This window comes from Triticum urartu, chromosome 6 (assembly GCF_003073215.2).
Source record: "Triticum urartu cultivar G1812 chromosome 6, Tu2.1, whole genome shotgun sequence".
NCBI lineage: Eukaryota > Viridiplantae > Streptophyta > Magnoliopsida > Poales > Poaceae > Triticum > Triticum urartu.
Window position 1 is genome coordinate 33221710 of NC_053027.1, and position 7131 is coordinate 33228840.

General features: G+C 43.1%; 1 pseudogene; it reads right to left on the reverse strand.

Moving 5' to 3' along the window:
- Positions 1–3408: 3408 nt before the first annotated feature.
- On the reverse strand, positions 3409–5873 carry LOC125516484 (annotated as a pseudogene).
- Positions 5874–7131: the final 1258 nt, after the last annotated feature.

Consider the following 7131-nt stretch of genomic DNA (forward strand, 5'->3'; position numbering starts at 1 on the left):
CTTATTTATGTTTCTTGCTGTCACAAAAAACACTATCTTTGTTGTAGCAAAATAATAAGTTGTTGCATATTTTTTAGCTGTGCTGGTCTCGTCGCATCTAATAGAAAACATACAACTTATACATTCTGTAGGATGCATATCTTTTTCCCGGAAGTCGTACACTTAGAGAGATGATGGTAAGCCGGGGAACATTTATTTTTTTTAATTGCAGGTTTGCTCAGCAGTGTTGGTGACGTATGATATTTCCTAGGGGCAAGTTTAGATAGTATGCCTCTTTTTCAGATAGCTAAAGACAATTTTGCTGGCCCTTATTTCTTGGAGATCATCTCTTTTGTGTTGTGGAATATTTGGAAATAGGTGAATGCTTGGATTTTTTTTAAGGGAAGCAAGCATCTTTGTCTGGATGGCTCTGGTCACATAGAGTTAAACCAAAGTCCATTCTGAGTGCTTGGATTTCCTCTATGTCTTGAGCTCTTGATCCTTATACTATAATTTTCCTTTTTCTTTTAGGGGTATCCTCTACCCCTATGTAATTATGTAACTTTGTACATTCATCCCCTTTTCCCTCCTTCATTTTAGTGAAAATTACACAGTAGGGGGTTCCCCTACTGTTTGCCATCTTTTTTTTTGAAGAAACATCACTAAAAAGTCTTAACTTTTATTTCATTTAATTTCCTTAGTCATGTGTGGAAATGTTGGGAGGTTAAAGTTTATGCTCAGTTTACACACCGTGGAGGGAACCATGGCAGAGTCATAGAGGGGCATCCAGATAATGTGAGACACTCATTGTATATATGGTCACAAAATATATAACCAGGTTTTGTATACAATGCATGATGAGTATTCTATGTTGGACATTCATACATCTTCCACATGAAATTTTCATGCTAATTATATATATTGCTCGTGCAGCATGGTTATGAATTGAGAATGAAAATTTTACTATACTTGTAGAAGTACCATCCGGGCGAAGCAAAAGACAATATTCCCGACGTTTTATAGGAATTTGTCAAGCAACAAGTAGATCTTAGTTTATAGTAGATTCTCCCTCGGCAAAGAAATAAAAGAGAGTGTAGATCACAAAACGTTACGACGGGAGTAATTATTAGTGCTTTCTTTGTATACATCGTCAAATTACATTGTAAGTGGAGTGGATTTCAATTTTTTTTATACATGTGAAATTATATATTTATCACTCAGATGGAATACTATGGCGGGCTTCCACATTTGTAGGTGCAATCATAAAGGGAAAAAGCCCGTGGCAACGTGCGGGCGTTCTACTAGTGTTAGTAAAGATGCAGTTCATGATGAAAGTAAAATTTATGATGAATCTGGCCATTTTGATCATGCATTTAATATGAAGTATTGGACATTTAACATGACCAAATGTGGAGAAAATATACTGCCAACAAAACATAGCTACTACAAATAGTGATAATGCACATGCCAGTTAGACAAACATTGACAGATATTCTGAGAAAATATTTAAGCAAACCAGTTAGCATTAGAACAATCATCCATAAAACTGCAATAACTGCAAGCAAAATGATAAATAGTACTACCTCTGTTCCTAAATGTAAGACGTTTCTGCAGTTCAATTTGAACTGAAAAAAAATCTTACATTTAGGAACAGAGGGTGTAGTATTTACTGAAAGCATGCTCTTCAATTACTGTAGTAGTCATTATTTCACTAGGTACCGCAATGATCGCAAATATCATATCCAATGTGAAATGGGAAAATGGCATAGCTATAAATACATATAAATAAAGAAAGTATAAATCAAATGAGAGGGAACAACATACAAATCAAATTAGGACTTGATATATCCATAACCATGAAAATAACCAAATGCAATGTAGCAAATGGTAGAAGAAAAACAAAAGAGCCTCAATGAAGCACATGAAACATGATGTATTTAGTTATGTTACCACTAAACATGGCATCATTCTCATCTATGAGCAGGCACAAACATATGCACAAAAAGGGGAAGGGTCCTAAGTCATCAGTCAGCAGAGGAGCTAGAAGGAGAACCTGCACTAACAGAAGGAACTAGGAGAGTACTAATGAGAAGGTAACTGAAAGCAAGGCAGGTCGATGAACAAGGAAAGTGAAAGAGCACTAATTTAAGCCTAGTATAAATAGTAAACCGTTATTTTTCTGCTAAAATGGTGTTTTTTGATGGATTGGCCTGCCCCAACAAGGTTTAGCAGTACTCGGCCCCCCTCGTCTGATTTTTCTGGCTCCGCTACTGAGCATATCCAATAGAGAGGGGACAGAACATCATCAAACAAGAGAGAAGGGAGGTGGGTGAAGGCATGATACAGAGAATGGAGAGCTGCTAATGAAGGGATGAGAAAGCATGGTGTCTCGAAAAGATCAAATAAATAGCCTGCCAGGAGAGCGTGGCAGGTGCCCAGTTGAGCAACAGCTAAGCAAAGTGTCATAGAGAAACTCTGGGTCCTCTCTTGTACTCCCTCCGTCCCAAAATTCTTGTCTTAGATTTGTCTAAATACGGATATATCTAGTTACGTTTTAGTGTTAGATACATCCATATCTAGACAAATTTAAGACAAGAATTTAGGGACGGAGAGGGTACTTGAGAAATAGCAGTAAAAAGGAAAGCAAAACATTTTGTTTAAGAAGAGTTCAAGTGCCTGAACCTGCTTGCAGAAAACAAGCTTACCTGCTCAACCCATCACAATATCATATCTAACCGGAAAAAAATCTCATGTCTTGTGCAAAAGATCAGCTCCATCATGTCCACCACCAATGCCTGTTTCTGCAAGCATGCAAAGTCAAACAACCAACGACATTCCAACAAAAAGCCAAACAGATATGAGGACATATCAGGATATTTAGATAAGCTCACAGTTGTAGTTTGGAAGAAAAAAAGAAATCGATTTGAGGCAGCACGAAGAAAAGATAAACAAAACCAGACCTCTTGTCAAATTTAACGAATATTCCAAAAACAAAAGAGCAGAAACTGATTATCACTCAGACTATTATTAGCTTGTCAGAAGAGACAGTTATCCAGAATTACTACGTTCATTCCCCACCATATTGGAAACATAGAAATATAATCTTCCGAGTAAATTTAGCCTAAAACGAAATGAATTTATTAGTTTTCCCTGTGGTAGAAAATGACTTGCTACTTGCAGCAGGGACTCTCATAAAAGTGACAAAAAGGAAAAAATATTTTTATATTTCAAATAAATTCATCATTATGAGTTTAAGATTAGTAGAATGAGAAAACAATATTGAATGAAAAAAGCAGAGCTATCTTTAAGCTTCCAATGTATCTATTGAGCTACCTAGACATGTCAGTTGGTTCAAGCTAGTGGTCATGTAGTTATCTTCAACTTCACAATGTTATGTTGTCTTATTTTGAGAGACAAACTGGACTGCAGCTATGCACTAAAACCATTCAATTCCTGCAGATGTCAATATGCAAGCAATAGTCAAATTTTGTTCAATTATAACACAAATAATTTGCAAATCTTGGTATTCATTGTTTTATTGTATGTATTGGTATTTATATAATAAAGTGATAATTACAGTTTGCTAGCTCTGACTTGAACCACAAACATTACAGAGTGAAGTTAACATTAGGCAATGCCCACTTCCTGGCTACAGAACGTACGTTAAATTACATACCACTAAAAGATATTTTCTAGATCATAATATTACATAAGACCGCGGCATGTAGGCGTCAGAGCAGAACACTGCAGCACAGTATCACCATACGTTGAAAGGTCATCAAGTCACAAAAAACCCCGATATGACACTACTTAAAGTTGATAGCTTAACACGGAAGTGTGTGCACTGTATTACATCAAACAATTATCAAAAATTAACTTGGTTTTAGCATACCCATGACGTAAACCAAGATATTACATGCAGTATAGACACTTTCGAATGAGTGATAGTAAGCGATGATGTTGGTTCCCAAGACTTTCTCAAACTGTAGTGACTCAAGCTGTAACATGACAAGACCGTCAATTGTCCACAAGAAAACCACATTATTGTCCTCAGCAAACCCTAGTATCATTTGAGTCCCCATCTCCTCTGCTTCCAAGTGAAGTAGCTGGTCAATTTCAATGGTTCTTCCCAACACCCATGAAGCAACACCATCACTATTGGTCCTTCTCTTCCAAAATTGGGCACCAAAGCCTGATAAAATGAGGAGACCAATTCCACCGCCATCTGCCCGTATCAGCTACAATTGGAAAAACCTGAGGTCATTTACTGGCATAGGTATCACAGTTAGTCTTTGCCTATCCATATCAAATTCAAGGATCCCATCCGAACCCCCACTAAGCAACCAGTAAAGAGAACCCCCAACCAGCACACCAGGCTGGGTCATAGAAATCGCGATGCTAAAATGGGCAGGATCCTCAGATTATACCGGTTTCCGACGAGTAAAAGCAGGCGACCGCTTGCGTAATTTGTCTCTCACTGTTGCCTACCAAGGCCACATGGAAGTGGTGGGCGTCTCCGGCAGCGCGAAGCACCGCCCCGCTGACTGGGGATCTTTTCATGTCGAACCTCGGGGGGACGGCAATGCGGTGCTGGTCGCCGGTGACGGGGTCCCACACAAGGAGCTGTAGAGGCTTCCCAAGGAAGATGAGTGCGAGGCCATGGCGGCGTCCAAGGGGGGCGAAGCGGTCGCCACGACCTTCGTGTTGCAAGGAGAAGCGCTCGGGCGAGACACGATCCGGGGCCTTGAGGGAAGGTGTGAAGGAGAGCCCATGGTCTACTTGGAAGAAACCGAGGAGGGGAGGGTTGCGGCGGTGGTGGCGGCGGAAGCGGCGGCAGAAGCCTGGATCGGAGACGAGGCCGCGCCAGCGCTTGCAGACGAGGGAGGCGCGGGGGAGGGAGGACGGCTGTGGGGGGAGGCGGAGGAGGATCTCGGAGAGGAGGTTGTCGTCCTCTAGCGGTGGCACCGCCGCCGGCAAGGAGTGGCGGCGGCTATTAGAGTTGTGTCGAATATTGTGTACAAGGTAGGTTACAGTTGGACTAGGAGTTGTATTGTGTTTACATAGGATGTGAAGTTGTGTCCTAATAGGACACTTGTATCCTAGGCCTCTCATATATAGCGGGGGTAGACACACGATGTAACCTATGCCAAAATAATAGCACCGGAATGCAGGGGAAGCCGGCGGCATGTGCCGGTGTCCAGGGCGATCGGGTGCGGTATTGTGACGGTGTCATGGGGAGGAGCGCCCATAGTCAGGCCCCGGGGATGTAGCCATATCGGTGAACCTCGTTAATAAATCTCGGTGTCATGCTCGTGTGATTGCTTGATCCTCGGATGATCGACGGTATGCCTCAGATTTATTCTAACAAGTGGTATCAGAGCAAGATTACGAAGAGGATATGGATTGTTGATCTAGAGGTGAAAATATCGCAAAAGAATTATCGTTGACGAGATCGGAAGAATCGGTGTGGGTCACCATCGCGTGGACGTCGAGTTGAGTACTCGGAGTCGGCGAGATTGGTACGTGGCCCGTGGCAAGGCGGACAAGCCCAAGCGGCGGAAGGACGTGCGCAGGGGCAGTTGAGCGTGGACTCCGGTCACGGGACGTGCAGATTCTAGCGAGATGTGTGGTGCAATTGGAAACAACCATACCTACGAGATTTGTTTTGGATAAAAAAGAAGAGGACCGAGTCCTTGGCTGATGCGAACAGAGGCACACAACAGATCAATTTGAGCGGAGGAAAATCCATCAAGAAATACACATCCCTTGGAATAGCATGGCATTGGCAGAAAAGGCAAGAGCTACGCATTGGGAAGTTGTGCCTGGACATGAGCCTTCACGTGAAGATCAACTAGTTGGCTACTAGCAGTACCCACGATTGTGTACTTGGGCATTGCGTGGGAAGCTCGGATGATTTTTCACAGGGTCAGCCATATGAAGAACCATGGCGCTATCGGGTACCAAGTTTGAGGTGAAGAAGTTCATCGGAACTGAAAACCTTGGGTTATGGCAGACATAGGTGAAAGATTGTTGGCACAACAAAGATGCTTGAAGGCATTGCGGGAAGTCATGACAGCTAAGATGGAATTATCATGTGATGGATGAAAATTCGCGGAAGACGATTTGGGAGCCTCGAGCGTGTCATGCAGTCGGAGAAGTTCGGCTTGGTTGGACTAGATAGTCTGACGGATCGACGTGAGTCGGTTGGTACAGAAGACGGTGGTGAGATCGGCGACAGCGACATATGAGCGTGGTGCTGATGGTGACCGACTTCTGGGGCGTGGAAACACGTGGCACAGGTCTAAGGACTTGTATGGCTTCGACAAGACTATGGCGCGGGGTTGATTCAAGGTGATGTACACACGGAGCTTGAAGTCGACGAGGCGCGAGGGTGGACTGATCATCTACCATGGAGTCATGTTGAAGGTGGAGCTGGATTGAGGGGCTACGGTGTAAGGATCCAGAGAATCGAAGCCTATTCAACAAGAGGAAAAAAGCGAGTGACACGCAGTTCGGACTGGAGCCCAATGGTCTGATGGAAGTGTGAAATTCGTCATCGGTCGGTGATGATCGGTGGTACTCTGCAGTGGGGGTTGAGTGGTGTGGTTTCGTTATCTTTGAGACTCGACTGGGACAGCGGAGGCTCGACGCGATAATAGCGACGAGGCATGCGGTATGCACGGGACATGGAGACGGGCCAGGGCTCTGGTGCTCATACATGTGGTGAGACAACTGCGAATTTGACTCGGGATGACTATAAGCAACGGTGAAATTCCTTTAAGTTTCAGACAGGCGGTCAAGAAAGGAGCGGTGATGTTGAATTCAGGTAACTCTATGTGTGACACCCAATATGTGAGTTGTTCACTTTCATGCAGGTCAGTGATCAGTGTGTGATAATGTTGACGGATACTCTGAAAGTTGGGAGCACAGACTAGAGTAAAGAGGAACTTAATTTTGCTCGAGTGTTGACTGTGGTTAGGAAAAGGAGGGACTACAAGTTGCAGGTGGAGTCACATGAAGTCTTTGAAGTAGCAGCGGTACTCATGGGATAAACTCAAGTCCAATGTACATGGAAATTTGACGCATGGATGAATTCAAGGTGGTGGAGAATATTCGCCAAGGTGAAGTTTGTTAGAGTTGTGTCGAATATTG